Source organism: Callithrix jacchus, chromosome 4, assembly GCF_049354715.1.
Source record: "Callithrix jacchus isolate 240 chromosome 4, calJac240_pri, whole genome shotgun sequence".
Taxonomy (NCBI): Eukaryota; Metazoa; Chordata; class Mammalia; order Primates; family Cebidae; genus Callithrix; species Callithrix jacchus.
The window spans coordinates 11,091,118-11,115,163 of NC_133505.1; the positions used below are offsets into that span (position 1 = coordinate 11,091,118).

The 24,046-nt window shown below is 41.2% G+C and overlaps 1 pseudogene across 1 annotated transcript in view; it reads left to right on the plus strand.

The window, feature by feature from the left end:
• Window positions 1-24,046, plus strand: part of LOC128931914 (eukaryotic initiation factor 4A-I pseudogene) — a 100,083-nt pseudogene that overhangs the window by 38,226 nt on the left and 37,811 nt on the right. The window contains exon 4 of the transcript XR_013533675.1: window positions 7,764-7,892. The product of XR_013533675.1 is annotated as a eukaryotic initiation factor 4A-I pseudogene (transcript). The remainder of the gene's footprint in view (window positions 1-7,763; window positions 7,893-24,046) is intronic.

A 24,046-nucleotide genomic window follows, 5' to 3' on the forward strand; every position in this document is an offset into this window, starting at 1 on the left:
CAAGCAACTTAACAGAGAGGCTGTCGGGGGAGGGGTGTCCTTCGGTACCCTCAACTGAGCAAGGCTTTGATGCGAGCCAGGTGTGACCTTACTCTGTGAGGTCATGTGCACCTGGGTTTGGATTCCAGCTCTGTCATTTACCAATGATTGATCTTGGGCAAGTGACTAAATCTCTGAGTCTTGTACCACTTAAAAAGCATGAATAATGAAACCTTCCCTATCTGATTGATGTCAGGACAAAATGAAATAGTTCCCAGACTTGTAAAACCTCTAGATACAGAGTCATCACATGCCACTTCCCTTTCCTTCTTTCCTTTTCTTGTTTTCTCTATTTTCCCTGCTCCTCTCAGCATTGTATTTTAAGGCAGAATAAAGACTTGGGTGTTCCGTCAGTATCTACTATGCTAAGAGGCACTAAGAAAAGATGTTTTAGCCATACATGACTCAGAATATTAATGGAAGAGCATGGTATTCCTGAGGGTTAGCATGGGGGTTGCCATAGTAACCACAGGGAGAGAACCCAAAGGGGTGAAACCAGTGAGGGTGTGGTGGCTCACGCCTGTAATCCTAGCACTCTCGGAGGCTGAGGTGGGTGGATCACTTGAGATCAGGAGTTCGAAACCAGCCTGGCCAACATGGTGAAACCCTGTCTCTACTAAAAATACAAAAAACTTAGCCGGGCATGGTGATGGCACCTGTAATTTCAGTTACTTGGGAGACTGAGGCAGGGGAATTGCTCAAACCCGGGAGGCAGAGGTTGCAGTGAGCCGAGATTGCACCACCGCACTCCAGCCTGGGTGACAGAGCAAGACTTTGTCTCAAAAAAAAAAAAACCCAAAAATCAAAAACTGGCGAGGAGTGGAATAGGATAGTCAATACTCCAAGAAGTCAAACTTCCTCAGTAGTAGATTTTCCTTCCAGTGCTAAATTTTAATGGCGTTCAGTTTTACTAAGAAGCTATATACATTTACTTCATTAAGTAAATGTATATAGCTTCTTCTAGAGCCATTTTTGAAATGAAAAATTTTCCCTCACATGAAAGGAATTTTAAGAAATCTTAGGCAGTCAGGGAAGATTTTGCGGGGGAGGACAAGCCTGGGAGACAGGGACATTTACTCAAGGTCATTATACTCAGAAATTAAACCTTTACATAAGTGGTTTTATCGTAGTGGGGCAGAAGCCCAGAAATTCCAGTTTTTAACCTGTTCAGCTTCATTTGATAAGCATGGGTGAGTTAATACAGCATTGCATTTCTCTGGCTTGGCTATCTAAGGTGTTTGTTTGTTTGTTTGCTTGTTTTTTGAGGTAGGCACAGTCTCACTTCTTTGCCCAGACTGGAGTGCAATGGCACGATCTCAGCTCACTGCAATCTCTGCTTCCTGGGTTCAGGCAATTTTCCTGCCTCAGCCTCCTAGTAGCTGGGATTACAGGCATCAACCACCATGCCCGACTAATTTTTGTATTTTTAGTAGAGACAGGGTTTCACCATGTTGGCCAGGCTGGACTTGAACTCCTGACATGTGGTAATCTGCCCGCCTCTGCCTCCCAAAGTACTAGGATTACAGGCGTGAGCCACCATGCCAAACTAGTTTGGGTGTATTCTTATAGTGAGGCTAACATTTTTGTCTGTCGGTATTTAATTCTTTGTTAATTGTGTCTGCGAAGAAAAGAGAAAAATAGAACTGAGGCAAAAAGCTATATGGTACAAATATATGAGGATAGAGTGGATTTTGGCCCAAATAATCCAGAGCATCCTCCCAATCCCCAGCCTTCTTTTCTTCTGACCATGTTTGAGTCTAATGGCGAAAAGCTATTTTCCTAATGAGAAACCAGAACTTGAGATTAAGCTAATCCTAGTTTTGAACTTGCAGTGCGAAAATCATGGTTGCTTGGGAAGAAAGTCTTTGTTGAAATGCAGCTTCTATTTGAGACACGCGTATTTTCAGTTCCAGGTGGAATACGGCCTATGTTTATGTGGTCATCTCACATGCAATTTGCAAGTAAGCTTTCTGGATAAGGGTGGCCTGCGAATGTTTGTGAGTGAAGCACTTCTAATTCTGTAAATGGTACTAATGGATATGTAGAAACATAATGGGTTAGAGTTAGGAGGCCAACTGATTTGCAATTATACGTGCATTACTCTCGATGTGAAAGTAATCAAGAGTGCTGAGGATACTTGGGTCTTAATGCTGTGATTCTCACTGATGAAGCTGTGAGCCAGGTAAAAGCATGGTATTGACAGAGGCATGACAGGAGGCTAAAATGTAGAAACATTGTTGATCTCTAATAGAAATAGGACTGTTTATGTTAAAAGCATTACCCACATCCACTTAGTAGTTCCAGTAGAATTCTAGTCAGTCAACATTAACATTAAGGATATTTGTCTCAAATGGAATGTCTTGTGTTGAAATTAAGGTACTTTTTTAAAAACGAGAGACTTTTCTGAGTTAGATATAATGGTTTTTAAAGTCCATGTTTAAAAGGTGGTCATTGCACATCGTATTCCAGGTTGGCCGAACCAAATGTGGTACCCAAGGAGAGCATCACCTCTATATTCTGTACCATGCTAATCGTGTTGCAACATGACGTGTTGTATGTTTTTAATGTTCTCAGTGTTTTTGCCTTCCATTGACACACATGTAAAAATTGTCAGACTCTTTCCCATTCTGTTACTAATTATATTAAGTCCGTGGGAAATAAAAACATGCCATCGTTATTCCCACAACAGGAAAATGCTGTTCCACATCTTGTGACAGTTGCTTCAGTATCTAATGCGGGAGGAGATGGAGGCTGCACAAACGCTTAACCTCATGTTACAAGCAATGTGTTTATGTGTATAAGCTGATCCTTGTTTCACAACCAAATAAAAATAAATCGCATTTAAGAAAGAAAAAATGACATATTGTGGTCAGTGCTAGGAATATGGAATTTCATCTGTGTCTGCTGATTGCATTGTTTATGCTGTCTGTGAGAAACCTCTGCCCCCAGGAAATCCTCAAAGCATAGAGGAAATTGTACTAGAAAAATCCATTACATTGGCCCCTGCTGGGGGGTTGACTTGATAGCAAAATATTAAGTATCTTAATGTTGTGTGCCATATAGTCATCGCCTCTTATTAGATAACAAGGCAAATTTCCAAAGACATCGCTCTGAATTTCTAGAAGGCTTTATAAGATGGACACAAGGTTGAAGTCAAACCCAATGTGTGCAATCAAACAGGATGGAAACGTAAGAAGGAAATGAATGAACTAACTGGGCTGAGAGCTCTTTGTAGTCAGGAAAGAGAAGCTTTATGAGAGTTGACTATGTGCTGGGCTACTATGTCAGACTCTTTTCATTTGTTTCATAGAATCTTCACTCTAACCAGCGTGCCAAGGCAGGGAGAGGTTAAATTACTTGCCTAACTAAGGTCACAGAGCTGCTAAGAAGTAGTGTTGCCAATCTGCTGATTTTCTCACTCTAACCAACCAGCCTATTCATAGTTCGGTGATGGCATTTATTTAACTGATTTTCTGCAATACCGAAGAGTAACCACAGCAGGCAGACAAATGTTTAGATAATGTTCTGTGATAGCAACAAAAAAGGCAGTGAAGTTTTCTACTTATTGTATCTTCTGAAATGTTAGCGTTGAGTATCATGGTTTACCCCCCAAAGATGTCAGTAAGCAGGTAATAGGAAAAGGCCAGCAGTTGAGTAAAGTAGCAAGTGAAAATGGTCTCACTGGTAAAAAGTGGCTCATTTCAGATGTATTATGCTAGAAAATCAAAAGTGCCGGAACGTCCTTAATGGACTTCACCAGTTTGAATGATGTTTCAATAACATCTACAGGTCACTATTGCATTTCAAATTTTATTTCCTTTCAAGTACTTCCTGCTATAGCAATCAAAAACCCATATTATTTCAGGTTAGTTTACCACTAATTTGCATTATTTTTCATTGTTCTAGTGATAGTTTGTAATTAAGAATACTAATAGACAGTTTATAGGTAGCTTTTCGTGTTTACTCCATTGCATCGTTTAATATGATGTTACAGTTTCAGCTAGACCCTCCTGTATGTCTACCAGGTAAAACAAACAAAATAAAAAGGGAAAATATGCCTGGCTATGTGATTATTTTCCTTAGCACTGAATCTGTCTGTTTCTGTGTGATTGAGATGCAATCCGTCCCTGCTGTACCTCTCATTTACTCCCAGGAAGCAGTCCCAGTTGTCTAAAAAGTCAACACCTTCTGACAGGCACCATCTGGCCAGCCGTTCGTTAACTCCCCAATGCTGCTGGTGAATTTGCCTCTCTACGCGTGACCAGTGACACCGGTGAGAGCTAATGTGGCTTAAAGGAATATCGATTCCCTGTTTGGATCACCCAGGCATCACCCAGCATGAGTCTATAGGCAACATCGTACCTGGGGCGTAAGTTTGTTATAAAATTAAATGTAATACTTGATAACATGTTGGAAATTTGAAGCTGAGGGCTATAAAGAGCAAAAAACAAATAAGTGGATCATAAATTATGAAACTTTTTTTTGTTTGGTTTGAGGATAGGAGACAATTCAGAGAATTCTTTAGTGGGAGTAGAATTTTTGAGGAGTGACTAACAGCAAGGGAGTCATGAAATAGATTCATTTATTGTCTTGCGTCTGAAAAGCCTTCTGCTTTCTTGCTATAGGATTTACATTTATTTTTCAGTTTCTTTTGCTTTTAATCCTATACTCAGAGGTCACATAGTCTAGCAGAAGAGAGAATGTGAAGATAGTGCAAGAGTTTGAGGAAAAACTTCTGCTATTTTTCTTTATGTAACCCTAGTCTGCCACTTCTGAATATTTCTTAATTTTGGTTTTACTGTTTGACAAGGTACAAAAGCCTACAACCTGCTCTACCAGTCACACCTACTTTCTAAAAGGCGCAATTTCTATGCATATCAAATAAGATAATGCATGTGAAAAAACAGCTCTGTGAAATATAGCTGCTGGCCCGTGAGGCGTCTGTTTTGGCTTAAACAATATCACAGACGTAAAGACCCCAAAGTGAAAGAGATTAGACTCGCTCTCAAGAAGCTTACAATCCAGTGGAGAGATGGACACAAAAGCAAACAAACACTGAAATAATATGACACAATATTAGGATTCCTAAAATCCAGGTCTAAAGAGCAGAAATAATACTGGAGGCGCCCTACAAAGGAAGCCAGGGCATTGTGGGCAGAGGGAATGTGGGAAAAGAGAGAAAAGAGACAGAATGGTACTTCTGAAACCCGTAAGTAGTCAAAACAGGATAAAAATGTTGGCAGAAGAAATGGCAAGACCTGAGACATCATAAGCGTCTGGTGTGTGGACAGCCTTGTTTGCTGTGTGAAGCTGTTGAATTGTGTCCTGTGGGCACTGGGAGGTGTTGCAGAGTTTTGAACAGAAGGATTGGAAATGCCGCGAAGGAAGGGAAGGTTGGAGGAATGATGAGAGGGGTCTGAGCCCAGATGTCAGAAGCACAGTAAGGAGTCATTAGCAGCAGTACCTGTGAGGGATGAGGAACTAGAATAGTGACAGGGAAGGTCAAGAGGAGAGAACGCGTCAGAGAAGCTGAGTGTGGAATCGCAGGGCATGTGGGCAGCGGAATTAAACAAATCCAGAGATCCTTCATCAGATAAATGCTTCATCTTCTGTCAGGCCTGAGTTTTTCAGGTCTCTGTTTTTCTTCCTTCCAGAATTCTTACAGGGGAGATTTTCTTATTCATTCTGCAAAAGTTATTTGACCCGTGTGCGTCTCTTGGATAGAGTCTTTTGACATTCTCTGATGCCAAGGACGTTGTCAGTTACATCACATTTCTGAGTAATTTCTCTTCCAAACTCTGAGCTCTGTGACAGGAGGAATCTGACCTGTCCTGCCCGCTGGTGTATTCCCGGCACAGTATCTGCACTGTGGTAGATGCTCAATAACTATTTGTTGAATATGTTGATGATAAACTCTGCAGTACCTTGAGAACAAGATACCCTGAGAAGTCAGAAGAATAGGTAGCTATGCCTTTAAAGTAAAGCTTGAAAGTCACCTCATTGTAAGCAGGATTACTAACGGTAGTAATAGTGATGATAATAAAACATTTGTTGAGTCCTTAGATAAGTTCCACACACTGTGATGAATGTACTTCGTGTGCGTTATCTAATTTAGCAACCCTTTGTGGGTACCGTTTTATTTCCATTTTGCAGATGGGGAAAATGAACCTTAGGGGTTACTCATGAAGTGGGTGGCAAAGGCATGGCTTTAATTATGGGGGTCATTTAGGGGCAAAACCCCAGATTCTAAACCACTGTTCCTAATATAATGACCTTTTGAGCAATGTGAATTCTGTCAAAAATGGCAGTTTAAATAGGTTTGATCCATTCTCTTTTCCCTACTTGTCGCTTTCATCCAGGAATTGTTCTGCGTTGTTTCTCAATACAGATGCTTGGATTTTATAGGCACAGATGCCGTCTTCCCTCCCCTCTTCCAATTTTTCCTCTCCTCCCACTCTAAATAATGACATGTAGTCATGGTGCTGATGTTAATGTGGACCGTGGTTAGATATGGCTCCATCCAGTGGAGTGCTGGTCTTAGCGTTTCTCCACTCCAGCCTGTCTCTTGGGTGGAGTCTGAGGCTCCATATCCACTTCCTACTCCATCTCTCTAGCTCCACACCTGGAATGGCCCCTCCACCATTCCTACAGCTGGGTGGCCAAATGTGAGGGTGTGAGTAGCATTTATGGGTAAATCAATTTGCAGTAGGTACTAGAAGTGAGAGCATCAGGCACGAAAGAGTAGCTCTTGGATGGTAGAGTTTGGATGTTATTTATCTTCCCTGCTGGGTCACCTGGTCTACTGCCTGCTACCCTGAGGCACTTGATAAACATTTGCTGATTGCATTGAGTATGTATGTATGTGAGCTGTCTGACAGGAAAACCCACGGTCCCCTTTATTTTCTGTGCAAGGGACTGAACTCTATTTTTTAAGTATATATTTTTAACATGGTATCGAGTATCAATACATTCAACACAGACCTACTAGAATCTTTTCCTTTATCCTTTTGTGATTTATCTCCTTGCTTATGAATGTATTCATAGCTTATGATTACAGCAAAAACGATTACCCATAGTAGTGTGGATATGTTTGCTTGCCTTTTCGATTTCAGATGAAGAGCCGTACATATCACCATAACGTATCTTTTTTTTAAGTATGTCTCTCTCATAAAGGCTAGTATTGCAATATACATTACATGCAGTATAATTACGTGCAATATATATTATATGCGATGTACATGACATTAATTGCAGATGTTGGTAATGTGCAGATTTGGTACTGCGCTAGTCTTAAAGGGAAACTTTGTACAATAACTGGCACTTTGAATTCAAGAGCCTCTTATTTGTGGTATCAATTCCCCTTGTGCCTTGGACTTTGTTTTTTTTTTTTCCATTTCACCTCCAAAATTGCATTGAAAACATCTGCTAAGGACTTATTTAAACAGCTAGTTAATGCTTTATAAAGCTCAGAGGTGCGCCCATCTGTTCCAGGAGCATTCTCTTTTCTCAAGAGCTATATCATATTTTCTACCTGTCTGACAGCTGGTTTTGCCTCAAAACTCTTTATTTCTCTTTGTATCAGTAGCGTGACACCTTACTTTAAAGTTTATAACTGATTTTTCTTCATCTTGCTTTGTTCTGAGCAAATCTAAAAGCAAGGGAGTTATTTCCTTCCTTTTTTTCTCAGTCTTACTTAAATCTTCTAATTTTGTTTTTGTTTTTAGAGCCAGAATGCCTTTCCTTTGACTCTTCATAATCAAATAGAAGTCAGGATGTAGTTCCGATGGATTTAGTCTCCAGCATCATGGTCCGTGGGCCCCTCTGCATTCCACTCTGGTGTACAGGACACAGTGGTAAGCCCCGTTAGCTCCTGTCTGGTCCATGGGGACAGGTTACATACCCTTTGCTAGAGTGAAGATAAATCCCAATGTCATTTTGATCCTGCTTTCTTGGGCTGCTTCAGCTTTCTCAAGGCTGAGCCAGGAACCCGTCCTCTGCATCCTCTAACCGAGGGAAACCCATTTCTAGATCTTCAAATGGTCCAGCCTCGGCTTGAGGTGACAGTAAATGCTTTCTCTTCCACCCCACCCCTTCCTGAATGGGCAGACTCAACCATAGCACTGTCTCTGCAGAAGAATCTCTTTACTATTGCTTCTTGTCTCCTCTATGTCCATTCTTTTGTGAGTGAGAGGCTTCAGGAGTTATGGAACAAACCCTTTTGTAACTCTGCATTTAAAGATCTGTTTCATATTCTTTACGATATTTGACATCTGATTTTTATGAATGTCCTCTAAGAGGCAGCCAAGCATTCACTGTCTTCTTCCTTTTGCTTCATCAAGTATGGGGGACACTGGAAGGAAGAGGTACATCACTATTCCCCTAACTATGAAATATCGGCACCTTAGTTGAGAGCAAGATATGAGGCCTGATTTGACATCTGGTTACACTTCCCACATTGTGTAATACTGTTACAGTGACAGCAATTCAGATGTAGTAATTTGTGTTTTGCCCCTATTATAGTAAGTCAGATGGCGTCTTACAGCTATTTGCTCTTTACATACGTGAAGAGTAATTCACCCTAGGGGTTATTTTATCCCATGTAAGAATCTTAATTTCCTTAACTTTCCCCATAAGTGTCACATGCCATTCTTCTGATTTTTATGAATATCCTCTAAGAGGCAGCTAAGCACTCAGTGTCTTCTTCCTTTTGCCTCATCAAGTATGAGGGACACTGGAAGGAAGAGGTACCTCATACATTTTATACTGACTTACATCTTAGAGAAATTTTCTTGGGTTGAAATTGGGGATTTGAAAAGAGGCTTACCTGATTTAGGTTTGTCTGAGAACTCTGGTTATGTCCCTTGATGTCTGATTCCTTCTCAGAGTAGAGCTCCCGTGTCTCAAAAACCAACCATAGTTTTCATTTGGTTCCCTACCAAAGAAAATACTGTCTGTTCCAGTGAGTCAAATGTAAGACTGTCTGTGCCAGTCCATTAAAACAAATCATCCAGTTGCTGTTAATACGTGACCATTTCCAAGGGCAAATCCAAAGGATAAAAAAAAAGGTGCATAGCTGTTTCTGTATTGATGTAGGCGTGGCTATTTTTGTTTATCACAAAGAAAACTCCTCCCTGTACTGTTATGTATGTATGTATGTTTGTTTGTATGTATGTATGTATGTTTGTATGCATGTACTTGTGTATGTTTGTATGTAGGTTTGTATGCATGTATGTGTGTTTGTATGTATGTATGTTTGTATGTACATATGTGTGTATGTATGTTTGTATGTACACAATGGAAGGCATATTTCTCTGTACATCAGTGTGCCAAGAAAGCTAGTCAAAAAGCAAGGGCTAATAACAGAACTGGGAGGTTATCCCGACACTCTCCCTATACTCTGGGGAGATTCTTGTTCAGTGGATTGGGAATTTTATAGTTGTTCCTGCTTCTGCTGATCCATGCAATTTTAGGCAGGTGTTTCTCTGTGGCCCAGTTATTTCAGCTGTGAAGTGAGTGGTAACAACAGGATTATTGGAAAGTTTGTTAGTGAAATGGAGTCATTGCTAAGCAAGATATGTAGAGGAAATACCTGCAAGTTAGCTTATGTTCTGGGAGTGAAGCAAGTCTTTTTTTCTTTAAGACGGGCTTCATAGATGGCCATCTTCAGGAAGTGATGCCAAAAAGGGGCTGCAGGCCATCTGAAGCTCTGGGGCATCTGCAGAGTTTTTCTCTCCCTTTCACAGATTCCTTTGAGGAAGCTTTGTGGCAGTACCAAGGGCATTTACTTTCCTGCAGAGCAGATGGGGGTAGACAAGAGCAAAATGAACTTTCTCATGTTTTCCAGTGAGAGTCAAGTATTTCCGTCCTCTTCCTTGCACTTGAAGTCATTTCTCGTAAAAGAGTTTTATAATACCAAAGGCAAGGCACAAAACCAATAATCACAGTGCATCAAGAATACGCATTACATGACTACTCCCCTAACTAGGAGAATCATTAAGGCTTTTCCAGTTAGATAATGTGGATAGTCTGCTGTCAGTGTTACGACTTTGCTACATCTTCCTTAGCCACGTCCCCACTTTCAGTGTTTAGGGGAACCCACCTTGTGTTCTCAGCTCCACTATCCAGAGTGATCACCTGGGTAGGCGATCACTTCTCACATCTTCTTACTTTCTAACATGGGCCATACTGTCTTCATCAGATACTTGGCACTGAATCCTGTGCTGGTTTGTGTTAAGTCTGTTAGTTTTCTTACCGTTTTACATTGTGTTGAATATGCACTGTACCTTTATGACACTTCTAAGATATTTATTCTTCTGGTTAAACTGAAAGTCTGGTAACTATGGTTATTTTGTCTTCTACTTGACTCTAAACCTTGGGCCAGGCACACATACCCATGGGCGTTCTTGAGTTGTTTCTTTCAGCATCCCCTGACAGTCGTCATTATTTATGTTAAAAAGCAAAACGTGATTGCTGAAAAGGACGACCTGGGATGCACCAAGCCTACCAGTGCTGAAGATGCACTTGCTGGAACCCCATTTGAGCATGGGTCATGAATGGACTACAACATGGCACCTTGATAGCCATGGTTTGATGACTTGACATAAATGCAAACAGCCACATTAAAGGACACCTGGAGTACACCTTAAATAACAACAGATAGACCTGTTGAGTGTTCAAAATGAGCAAAGACATTCTTGTGAAATCTCCAATTAGAAACAGTGAAGATATCTCTAAAAATGAGGTCAGTGGGGCATAGTGGATCATGCTTGTAATCTCAGCATTTGGGAGGGTGAAGAGGGAGGATTGCATGAGGTCGAGAGTTGGGAGACCAGCCTGGGCAACATCATGAGACCCAATCTCTGCAAAAATGAAAATAAATCAACCGAGCATGGTGGCATGTATCTGTAGTCTCAGCTACTAGGGAGACTAAAGCAGGAGGATCACTTGAACCCAGGAATTCAAGGTTACAGTAAGCTACGATTGCCCCACTGCACTCCAGTCTGGGTGACAGAGTCAGACCCTGTCTTCAAAAAAATAAAAGAGGTCCCCCCAAAATTCCAAAATAAATCACTTCTACTTGTTCAAATTTCTTTGTGCCCAGTGTAAATAAAAGCCAGTTACACATTCTCACTTATAGCTACATATATATGAAAAGTCATAAGTGTTATACGAAAAATTGTGTGCTTATATAGCACCTATTATCCATTGTCCGCTGAGGAGCAAAAATCTGTTTTGGCCACTGTCATTCTCAATGTGGCATTTAGGTCACTTAAATATCTTCAGAAAATATTTTTTTTTATTGCATTTTAGGTTTTGGGGTACATGTGAAGAACATGCAAGATTGTTGCATAGGTACACACATGGCAGTGTGATTTGCTGCCTTCCTCCCCTTCACCTGTATCTGGCATTTCTCCCCATGCTATTTCTCCCCAACTCCCCCCCCACTGCTCCCTCCCCTATTCCCCCCAACAGACCCCAGTGTGTAGTGCTCCCCTCTCTGTGTCCACATGTTCTCACTGTTTAGCACCCACCTATGAGCAAGAACATGTGGTGTTTTTCTGCTCTTGTGTCAGTTTGCTGAGAATGATGGTTTCCAGGTTCATCTTTGTCCCTACAAAGGACACGAACTCATCGTTTTTGATGGCTGCATAATATTCCACAGTGTATATGTGCCACATTTTCCCTGTCCAGTCTATCATTGATGGGCATTTGGGTTGGCTCCAGGTCTTTGCTATTGTAAACTGTGCTGCAATGAACATTTGTGTGCATGTGTCCTTATGGTAGAACGATTTATAATCCTTTGGATATATACTCAGTAATGGGATTGCTGGGTCAAATGGAATTTCTATTTCTAGGTCCTTGAGGAATCGCCACACTGTCTTCCACAATGGTTGAACTAATTCACACTCCCACCAACAGTGTAAAAGTGTTCCTATTTCTCCACATCCTGTCCAGCATCTGTTGTCTCCAGATTTTTTAATGATCACCATTCTAACTGGCGTGACATGGTATCTCAATGTAGTTTTGATTTGCATCTCTCTAATGACCAGTGATGATGAGCATTTTTTCATATATTTGTTGGCCTCATGTATGTCTTCTTTTGTAAAGCGTCTGTTCATATCCTTTGCCCACTTTTGAATGGGCTTGTTTGTTTTTTTCTTGTAAATCTGTTTGAGTTCTTTGTAAATTCTGGACATCAGCCCTTTGTCAGATGGGTAAACTGCAAGAATTTTTTCCCATTCTGTTGGTTCCCGATTCATTCTAGTGACTGTTTCTTTTGCTGTGCAGAAACTGTGGAGTTTGATTAGGTCCCATTTGTCTATTTTGGCTTTTGTTGCCAATGCTTTTGGTGTTTTGTTCACGAAGTCCTTGCCTACTCCTATGTCTTGAATGGTTTTGCCTAGATTTTCTTTTAGGGTTTTTATGGTGCCAGGTCTTATGTTTAAGTCTTTAATTTATCTGGAGTTAATTTTAGTGTAAGGTGTCAGGAAGGGGTCCAGTTTCTGCTTTCTGTACATGGGTAGCCAGTTTTTCCAACACCATTTATTAAACAGGGAATCTTTTCCCCATTGCTTGTTTTTGTCAGGTTTTTCAAAGATTGGATGGTTGTAGATATGTTGTGTTGCCTCTCAGGCCTCTGTTCTGTTCCATTGGTCTATATCTCTGTTCTGGTACCAATACCATGCTGTTTTGATTACTATAGCCTTGTAGTATAGTTTGAAGTCTGGTAGTGTGATGCCTCCTGCTGTGTTCTTTTTGCTTAGAATTGACTTGGCTATGCGGGCTCTCTTTTGGTTCCATATGAAGTTTAAGGTGTTTTTTTCCAGTTCTGTGAAGAAGGTCATTGGTAGCTTGATGGGGATAGCGTTGAATCTGTAAATTACTTTTGGCAGTATGGCCATTTTCACGATATTGATTCTTCCTAACCATGAAGATGGAATGTTTCTCCATCTGTTTGTGTCCTCTCTTATTTCGTTGAGCAGTGGTTTGTAGTTCTCCTTGAAGAGGTCCTTTATGTTCCTTGTTAGTTGTATTCCTAGGTATTTTACTCTCTTTGTAGCAATTGTGAATGGCAGTTCATTCTTGATTTGGCTCTCTGTTGGTCTGTTATTGGTGTATAGGAATGCTTGTGATTTTTGCACATTGATTTTGTATCCTGAGACTTTGCTGAAGTTGCTTATCAGTTTCAGGAGATTTTGGGCTGATATGATGGTGTCTTGTAGATATACAATCATGTCGTCTGCAAATAGAGACAGTTTGGCTTCCACCTTTCCTGTTTGAATACGCTTTATTTCTTTTTCTTGCCTGATTGCTCTCGCTAGAACTTCCAGTACTGTATTGAATAGGAGTGGTGAGAGAGGGCATCCTTGTCTAGTGCCAGATTTCAAAGGGAATGCTTCCAGTTTTTACCCATTCAGTATGATATTGGCTGTTGGTTTGTCGTAAATAGCTTTTATTATTTTGAGATACGTTCAGTCAATACCAAGTTTATTGAGGGTTTTAGCATCAAGGGCTGTTGAATTTTGTCAAAGGCCTTCTCTGCATCAATTGAGATAATCATGTAGTTTTTGTCTTTGGTTCTGTTTACGTGGTGAATTATGTTTATAGAGTTGCGTATGTTGAACCAGCCTTGCATCCCCGGGATGAATCCTACTTGATCATGGTGGATAAGCTTTTTGATGTGCTGTTGCAATTGGCTTGCCAGTATTTTATTGAAGATTTTTGCATCTATGTTCATCATGGATATTGGCCTGAAGTTTTCTTTTCTTGTTGAGTCTCTGCTGGGTTTTGGTATCAGGATGATGTTGGTCTTATAAAATGATTCAGGAAGGATTCCCTGTTTTTGGATTATTTGGAATAGTTTCAGAAGGAATGGTACCAGCTCCTCTTTGTATGATTGGTAGAATTCAGCTGTGAACCTGTCTGGACCTGGGTTTTTTTTGGTGGTAGGCCCTTAATTGCTGCCTCAACTTCAGACCTTGTTATTGGTCTATTCAGGGTTTCAGCTTCTTCCTGGTTTAGGCTTGGGAGGAGGTAAGTATCCAGGAATTTATCTATTTCCAGAAAAGATTTTTATAATATCAAAAGCAAGGCAGAAAATGAATATTCATTATGCTTCTAGATTGGTTAGACACTATATTATATGATTTCAATTTTTATGTTATCTTCACAACAGTGATCTGAGATTAGATATAGTTATCTCTATTTACTTTCAGAAGAGAAAAGCAAAGCTCAATGGGGTTAAATAAATTGTCTATGGCTGCCCTTGGGGAATACTGGAGGGTGCAATGCCAGGTGTGTAAACCCCAAGATCCATTAAGTCCCATTATAGCAACAAAAACACGTTGAGGAAATCACAAGTTCTCACAATGCCACACTTAATAAAGGCATGTTTTTGGCCAGGCACTTTGGGAGGCTGAGGCTGGCTGGTCTCCTGAGGTCAGGAATTTGAAGCCAGCCTGGATAACGTGGTGAAACCCCATCACTAGCAAAAATACAAAAATTATCTGTGCATGGTGGCATGTGCCTGTAATCCCAGCTACTAGGGAGGCTGAGGCAGGAGAATCGCTGAAAGCCAGGAGGTAGAGGTTGTAGTGAGCCAAGATCGCACCACTGCGCTCCAGCTTGGGTGACAGAGCAAGACCCTATCTCAAAAAAAAAAAAAAAAAAAAAAAATTTTTTAGGTGCAACATGTTCTTTAATAGAAACGATAAACTTCAGTTAAGAAATTGATGTGTCAATAGCATTAATTTTTCAAGCTGAGATGGACACTGATCTGGTATTTCATACCCCGCCTACTCACTTTCCTTTACCCTGCCCAAGCTGCAAGGACCTACCTGACTTCCTGTTCATGCCAATCCCACTGAGACGCTTATCAATCCTGACCTGTTCCCCATATGCCTCTTGGATCTGCCTTATGTTCAAGGTATAGTTCTTTAACACAAAACAGATACATTCTCTGTAGCCAGGCATGGTGGTGAGCACCTGTAGTCCCAGCTACTCGGGGGACTGAAGCATGAGAATCCCTTGAACCTGGGAGGCGGAGGTTGTAGTGAGCTGAGATCATGCCACTGCACTACAGACTGGGGAAGAGCGAGACTCCATCTAAAAAAAGAGAAACTACTCTCTGAAGAAACTGAACAGGAGAGGAGGTTACAGACTAGCGAAACCAGGCGCCACTGTAGGTGAGTGTGAGGCAGTGGTATTGAAACAGAACTTGAGCGTCGGTCTGCATGATGATGTGTAGGACACAAGCCACAGGGCCCAGTGCTGAGTGGGCTCTGTGCTTGACTTAATGCTCTCCTCTGCCATCTTGAAATTTTGAATAATTTTGTCTTTGAGCTTGTGTTTTTTAAGTGAAGTTTGATGGGATGATGGAGCACGAATGTGAGCAGAGGAGATATGCATAATATGTGTATCTACTGTTTCTTGCTGCTCTATTTAAATATAGTGTTTCTGATGCCCCGTGAACCCAGAACTTTGGTGGACCCAAGGTGTATGGTAGGTTAGCAAGCCTCAAAGTGAGTGCCAGGCTAGACATGGAGTCTGTGAGTGAGTGTGCTGCTGCTGACAAGCCTGAGAAGCCATACTGCCTGTTTCAATAACGACTAAAACAAGGCAATGCGTTCTAAGAATGATGACCACCAGGGAACCCCATCATGTCCTTTCTACTCCTGTTACCTTCCTGTATCCGCCAAATGACCTACAATAACAATGATGACTTAGAAGGGATGGGACAGATAGTACAACTCAGAGTTAACTCTGAGTTCTAATCTGTGCTCACCACCATGCCTGGTTACAGAGACTGTATCTGTTTTGTGTTAAAGAACTATACAGCCGGGCACGGTGGCTCAAGCCTGTAATCCCAGCACTTTGGGAGGCTGAGGCAGGTGGATCACGAGGTCAAGAGATCGAGACCATCCTGGTCAACATGGTGAAACCCCATCTCTACTAAAGATAAAAAAATTAGCTGGGCACGGTGGCGCATGCCTGTAATCCCAGCTACTCAGGAGGCTGAGGCAGGAGAATTGCCTGAATCCGGGAGGCGGAGGTTGTGGTGAGCCGAGATCGCGCCATTGCACTCCAGCCTGGGTAACAAGAGCGAAACTCCGTCTCAAAAAACAAAAGAACTGTACCTTGAACATAAGGCAGATCCAAGAGGCATATGGGGAACAGGTCAGGATTGATAAGGTTCTCAGTGGGATCGTCATGAACAGGAAGTCAGGTAGGTCCTTGCAGATTGGGCAGGGTAAAGGAAAGTGGGTGGGGGGGGTATGAAATACCAGATCAGTGTCTATCTTGGCTTGAAAAATTAATGCTATTGACACATCAGTTTCTTTACTTAATTGAAGTTTATTGTTTCTATTAAAGAACATGTTGCACCTTAAAAATGTCTTTTTTTCTATTCTAATTTATTCTTCAGTAAGGAAGGCAGAGTGTCGGTAGAATGTGTGTATTTTCAGAAGTGAGATAAAAGTAGGCTGGCAGCAGTGGCTCATTCCTGTAATCCCAACATTTTGGGAGGCCAAGGTGGGTGGATCACATGAGGCCAGGAGTTTGAGACCAGCCTGAATAACATGGCGAAAACCCCTCTGCTAAAAATCACAAAAATTAGCCAGGCATGGTGGCATATGCCTGTGATCCCAGCTGCTTGAGAGGCTAAGGCATGAGAACCGCTTCACCCTGGATGCGGAGGTTGCAGTGAGCTGACATCATGCCGCTGCACTCCACCTGAGCCACAGAGCAAGATTCTGTCTTTAAAAAAGGAAATAGAAAAAAGACAAAAATGATTGAGTTTTTACTTATTTTTCTTGTGCAGCATTTCCATTTTTCTGTTGAGAATGGGACTTATATTCAGGTACACACTATAAAATACAAATTGTGTAATTCCAGTCATCCTGCTTAAGCGTTAAATGTGCTTGTATTTGCATTTAAAACTGGCATCGTGCAACGTAAAGGTGAACACTGAAAAATTCATGCTAATTATTTAAATTTTCAATTTTTTTAAACTTAGAAGAACTTTAAACATCAAAAACAAAACACCATGACAATTCAAGAAGAGACTTCAGAAGAAAAGGAAAGTTATATATTTTAGTAACATTAGTGGCATTTCCCCTGCTTTTTGAACAAGGGGTCCGCATTTCCATTTTGTGCCGGGCCTTGCAAGTTACAGAGACAGCTAGCCCTGGTAGCATGCCTTGATTCTCTCCCCTGAGGAGAGAAAGAGTGGTGGATTCTATTCTGGAGACATTAAACAGCGCAGAAAGAAAAACTTCCATGACCTTAGGAGCTCACCACAAACCAGTGGGCTTTCCCCATTCACAGTAAAGAGAAGGCAAAGCATGTGTGCTTACATGTGCGTGGGATTTCCCACTGATTTTAGGCCATCCGTTTATGAATATCTTATAACTCTCAGGTGGCTAAGGACTTGCAAATATCAGAGAAAATCTTTCAAATTTTCAAGAGAAAGAGAGCCACCAGATAAACGTCAAATCCCCAAAAGGTAAAAAGGGTGCATGAGGAGTTTATCTGATGCGATCGAGCATCTGGAAAAAGACACAGAATTATTAAAAATTATTGTACAGTCAAACATTTGGGAAAATATTAATGACTGGTATGCAGAAAACTACCAGCAACTCTAAAAAGGTGAGACAAAAATGGATGACACAAACAGATAATCAGAATATACTGTTTACCTTTATGTAAACCTTATAATGTGGACACGATATGTTGTTTTAAATAAAGTAGTTATATGTAACTGTATTTGAAGGATTGGGTGAAGGAAAGTAGAGAAGGGGTAGGGAGGCTAAATTGTCATCTAACCTTAAGAGGAAGTCAATTGTTATTATATTTGAGATGAAGTTTCACTCTGTCACGAGGCTGGAGTGCAGTGGCGTGATCTTGGTTCACTGTAACCTCCACCTCCCAGGTTCAAGTGATTCTTCTGCCTCAGCCTCCCAAGTAGCTGGGACCACAGGGGTGTGCCACCACGCCCAGGTAACTTTTGTATTTTTAGTAGAGATGAGGTTTCACCATGTTGGCCCGAATGGTCTTGATCTGTTGAACTTGTGATCTACCCGCCTCGGCCTCCCAAAGTGAACCACCATGCCTGGCTGGTCCATTATTGTTCATGTCTAACATTGGTAAATCAAAGACTTAGTAGTGTAAATGTATTATTTTGGAAAATGGAGATAAATTCCAGGAGAAATAGATAAAGAAGTTGAAAGTGCCCGTGGAGCGTGGTTTGAGGATGCGCGGGACTGACAGCAGAGTCAGGGAACAGTTGCTTTTCCTCCTAACTCTTTTACTTCTACTTGGGTTTTCAACTCCATGCATGTGTTGTACTGATAAACATCTATGGTAAAAGAAAAGAGAAAGAAAAACTACTGGTTATCTCACAGAATTTCCAGGAAGCCTGGAAAACCGTGCTTGGTAGTTGGGCAGGAACAATTGAAGTGTCCTGATGAGGATAACCTGCTACCCTAGTGGGCACTGCCTTAGCCACTGCAGTGGTCACTGGATGTTAATGGCGGCACACATTCTTCACCATCTCTGTGTCTTTTCATCGTGGCCACCCCAGGTTCGGCGGCTGGGTAGTGGCCTCTGATTGGCTGAGGTTAGGCCGTGTGTTCATGAATGTTGGCCAGTTTGGCAGAGATCACAAAAAAATGGCCTTTTCAGCTTCTGCAGTGGGAGATGAGCTCTGCCTTCTATAAACATTCATATGGTAGAAGCTGCCTTGATTTTAGGAAGGGGATTCAGACACTGGACAGCTGAAAATAACATCAAATGCACACTAGGGTCACTTTTCTGGTGAAAGTGCAGATCGTGTGCAAAAATTTTATATTTTCTGTTCTGTCAGGCACTTTGGGGGGAATTTAAAGCCTTTGAGGACTTGAATATAGCAGAGGGTACCTGATTATCTCTTTCTCTTTTCTTTCTCTCTCCATCTATCACCTTTCTGTCCCACAATCTATTTAACATGAAGTCCAAGGATTGTAACTAAGAAAACAATGATATGACACAGCAGATACTCTGGAAAAGTGTGTGCGTGTCCAATGGAGTGATTAGAAACACAATTTCCCAGGGAAACCAGAAAGCTCTCTACAAAGCAAAATCTCCCAAGCAGGCAAGCAGATCGTAGTACGAGAATGAGATCTCATTCTCCCTTCCCAGAAAAATGCCCTCTCTTGTTTTTCCCTTCATTAAGACTCTGAAGAGTGAACAGCACTTTTCTGAATAATTTCAGGTACTAATATTTACTACAGAGAACTTCACATTGCCTCAAGGAACACATATACACAGAAGTCAGCCGAAGAGCTGTCATTTCATCACTGCCCCCAACCCCACACACAGTTGGGGGTTTCATGGCACAGGACAATTTTAATTTTTATATGCTTTTCATTGATTTGGTGTATTAAATATAATTTCCTATTAACTTTCATTCTGGTGATCTGCGGCTTTCAATTAGAAACTAGGTGAGCTGACAGACACATTTGTTGCATATTTTATGTATTTCCAAAAGGTTTGCCATTGTGAAGAGCCAGGTTTTGGGGAGCAAAGAAATAAATATGCCAGCAAAGTGAGCTTTCCATGAAAACAACCTGAGGGGCATGCCTCAGGAGGCTAGCCTTGATTGTGCCAGGCAAAGAATGTATATTACATATCCCTATACATTTACAGTATATGTGTATATATGCAAATGCACACAGGCGATATTTTGAATTTGAGCAGGTGAAAAATTTTCATCTCTCTAGCTCTTACTGATTCTCTAAGCTGCTACATTTGTTTTGCTGTAGAATTTTCAATAAACACGTCTGAGAATACTCTTCCACCTGGATTCAAAGTAATTTGCATTTCCTCTCGTGTGAAACCAATTCACCGCAGGTATATAGGCCTAAGTAATTACAAATATCAGATACAATTTTTGTAATTGCCTTTCTTGTCTGAAAGTGATATTCACAGAAAATGTAACTTTAGGTGAACATAGGCAAGAGTGTGTGTTTGCCTGCAAAAGAAACTATCATCAGAGTGAACAGGAAACCTGCAGAATGGGAGAAAATTTTTGCAATTTATCCATCTGACAAAGGGCTGATATCCAGAATCTATAAGGAACTTAAATAAATTTACAAGAAGAAACAACCCCATCAAAAAGTGGGCAAAGGATACGAACAGACACTTTTCAAAAGAAGATATTTATGCAGCCAGCAAACATGAAAAAAAGCTCATCATCACTGGTCATTAGAGAAATGCAAATCAAAACCACTGTGAGGTACCACCTCCAGTAAGAATGGTGATCATTAAAAAGTCAGGAAACAACAGATGCTGGAGAGGATGTGGAGAAATAGGAATGCTTATACATTGTTGGGAGTGTAAATTAGTTCAGCCACTGTGGAAGACAGTGTGGTGATTCCTCAAGAATGTAGAACCAGAAGTACCATTTGACCCACAATTCCAATACTTGGTGTATACCCAAAGGGTTATAAATCATTCCACTCTAGAGACACACGCACACATATGTTTATTGCAGCAGTGTTCACAATAGCAAAGACTTGGAACCAACCCAAATGCCCATCAGTGTTAGACTAGATAAAGAAAATGTGGCACAGATATACCATGGAATACTATGCAGCCACAAAAAAGAGTGAGTCCATCATTCTCAGCAAACTAACACAGGAACATAAAACCAAACACTGCATGTTCTCACTCATAAGTTGGAGTTGAACAATGAGAACACATGGGCACAGGGAGGGGAACCTCACAAACTGGGGCCTGTTAGGACCTGAGGGGCAAGGAGAGGGGTAATAGGAGAAATACCTAATATAGATGACGGGTTGATGGGTGCAGCAAACCACCGTGGCACATGTATACCTCTGTCACCTGCATGTTCCGCACATGTATCCCAGAACTTAAGTATAATAATTTTTTTCAGAGAATGTGTGTTTGCATGAGGAACAACACCCTTACAGTATTTGTAGATGGCGAACTTTGATCAGGTTAAAAAGTCAGTCTAATCCCTACATTTAGTGAAGGTGAAGAGAGAAAAAGTCATTGAATTTTTTTTTTTTTTTGTGGGGGGGAGGAAGGCAGGAAGGGAGGGAAGAAGGACGGTAGGGAGGAAGGAAGGGATGAAGGAAGGAAGGAAGGAAGGAAGGGAGGAAGTGGGGAGGGAGGGAGGGAGGGAGGGAAGGGAAGGAAGGAAATCAAGCAATGAGAGAGACATTGCCGACCTGGATCTAGAGGTTTACAAGTTGATTTCTTTTTTTTTTTGAGAGAAGGAAAGAAAAAAAAATAAGCAAAGGAGAGGAAGAAAGAGGAAGAGAAAGAGGGAGAGTAAATGGAAATATTGCTTTATTTTGAAAAAAATTGAGTATTAATAATGGCCAATCAATGTTTCATTTAAACTTATGGGTAGGTGTGATGTGGTATTGACAAGAATGTATATTTTGTGTATTTGAAGTGGAGAGCTCTATGAATATTTATTAAGTTTACTTGTTCCCGATCTGAGTTCGAGTCCTTGATATCCTTATTAATTTTCTGTCTCATTGAATCTAAGTCTCGTATCTGGGTGTTAGGATCGTTAGCTCTTGTTGTTGCATTGATCCTTTTACCACTATATCTTTGTTGCTTTAAAATCTATTTTCTCCGATATGAGAATTGCAACTCCTGCTTTTTATTTATTTATTATTTATTTTTGCTCTCCATTTGGTTGGTAAATCTTTCTCCATCCCTTTGTTTTGAGTCTTTGTGTATCCTTGCATGTGAAACAGGTCTGGATGTAAAATGCCATTGGGTTTTGGCTGTGTCTTTTGATTGGGAGATTTAGTCAATTTAAATTTAGGGTTGCTGCCATTTGATGTTGACTGGCTGTTTTATCCATTCGTTGGTGTAAATTCTTCTTTATGTTGGTGCTCTTTACTTTTTGGTATATTTTTAGAAAGGCTAATACTGGTTGTTTCTTTCTGTGTGTAATGCTTCTTTCAGAAGCTCTTGTAAAGCAGGCCTGGTGGTAATAAAATCTCTGAGTTCTTGCTTGTTCATAAAAGATTTTATTTTTCCTTCAGTTGTGAAGCTTAGTTTGGCTGGATATGAAATTCTGGGCTGAAGGTTCTGTTCTTTGAGAATGTTGAATATTGGCCCCCACTCTCTTCTGGCTTGTAGAGTTTCTGCTGAGAGATCTGCTGTAAGTCTGATAGGCTTGCCTTTGTGGGTAACCTGACCTTTCTCTCTGGCTGCCCTTAGTATTTTCTCCTTCGTTTCAACCCTGGTGAATCTAACGATTATGTGCCTTGGGGTTGCTCTTCTTGAGGAATATCTTTGTGGTGTTCTCTGTATTACCTGGGGTTGAATTTTGACCTGCTTTGCTAGTTTAGGAAAATTTTCCTGAATAATATCCTGAAGAGTATTTTCCAGCTTGGATTCATTCTCTCCGTTGCATTCAGGTACACCTATCAAACGTAAATTTGGTCTTTTCACATAGTCCCACATTTCTTGGAGACTTTGCTCATTCCTTTTTATCCTTTTTTCTCTAATCTTTTCTTCACGTTTTATTTCATTAAGTTGGATTTTGACCTCTGATATCCCTTCTTCTGCTTGAACAATTCGAGTGTTTAAACCTGTGCATACTTCTTGGAGTTCCTGTATTGTATTCTTCAGTTCCATTAATTCACTCATACTCTGATCTAAGTTGTCTATTCTCAATAGGATTTCATCAAACCTTTTTTCAAAGTTCCTAGTTTCTTTACGTTGGGCTACAACATGTTCTTTTAACTCACCGAAGTTTGTTATTATCCATTCCTTGAAGAGTGATTCTGTCATCAGGAGGCGCTCGTTCTCCATCAAGCCTTGTTCCATTGTTGATGTGGAACTGTGATCATCTTTAGAGGGAGAGGCGTTCTGACTTTGAGTATTCTCAGCTTTTTTATGCTGGTTTCTTCCCATCATTGTAAATTTATCCTCCTGTCGTCTTTGAAGTTACCAACTTTCAGATTAGGTCTCTTGAGTGGACGTCCAGGTTGTTAGTTCCCAGGGCCAGAGCAGCGGCGTTAAAACTGATGGTGCTTTTCTGCCCAGGATTCTCCTGTCTGGCTTCCTTCTTGTGTCCGTAGTAGGCGACTCTGCCTTCCCGGGGCTCCAAACCTTGGTCAGAAGGGAAACCGGTCCCGTTTACTCTGCGCCTAGCGCTGCCCCGCCGAGGTGCCGTCACAGCGGCTGCGCCGGGCTCTGGTGTCCTGCTGGAGGCCCGTGCGGGTCCTCCGAACCTGTTTACTCTGCTCTGAGAGCTGCGCGCCGAGGTGCCGGCGGAACCGCTGCGCCGGCCACGAAAGTCGTGCTGGCGACCCGTGTGTTTCCTCCACTGGGGGATCTCCTGCTCCGTGAGCGACCAGAATTTGTCTGAAAGTGTGGCGTCCTCTAGTTCTCCGCGCCTTCCCTGAGAGCTGCAGTCCCGGGATGTTAGCGATCGGCCATCTTGGATCATTTTCCCGTCATTGAATTTTTTAAAGAAATATTTTCATGCTGGTCAGAGAGGAGAAGACTTAACAGGTGGCCATGATATTGGAAAAAACCGGACTGATTTTAAACTGCAATTTGGAGTAAAGAGCAGAATGTTGATACTAGCAGCGTCTGGCAGGCAGCTTAGTGACATATTTAGCCTTTCTAGAATCAGGCTTCATACCAACCTGACGAGGTTTATTTTCATGATTGAAAATCTGATGGAGATGTGGGAAGTAGTATGTACATGGTTATACCCCGAAGCTGGCCCCAGACCGTTCTTAATCATCCACTCTATTAGAGTCCTGTACTGTCTTCAGGTGGTTTGGGGGTTCATGTATGGGAAGAAAGACAGGAAAATGCATTATTAACCTAAAAGAAGTAAGATGTACCTCTTACCTATAAACAATTTGAATAGAAGCTTACTGGGAAGGAAAGGCCCTAATAAATTAAGTAATTCTATTGGTTCTACCGGCACTTGTATCTTAATTTGCTTACATTACATACTTTGGTC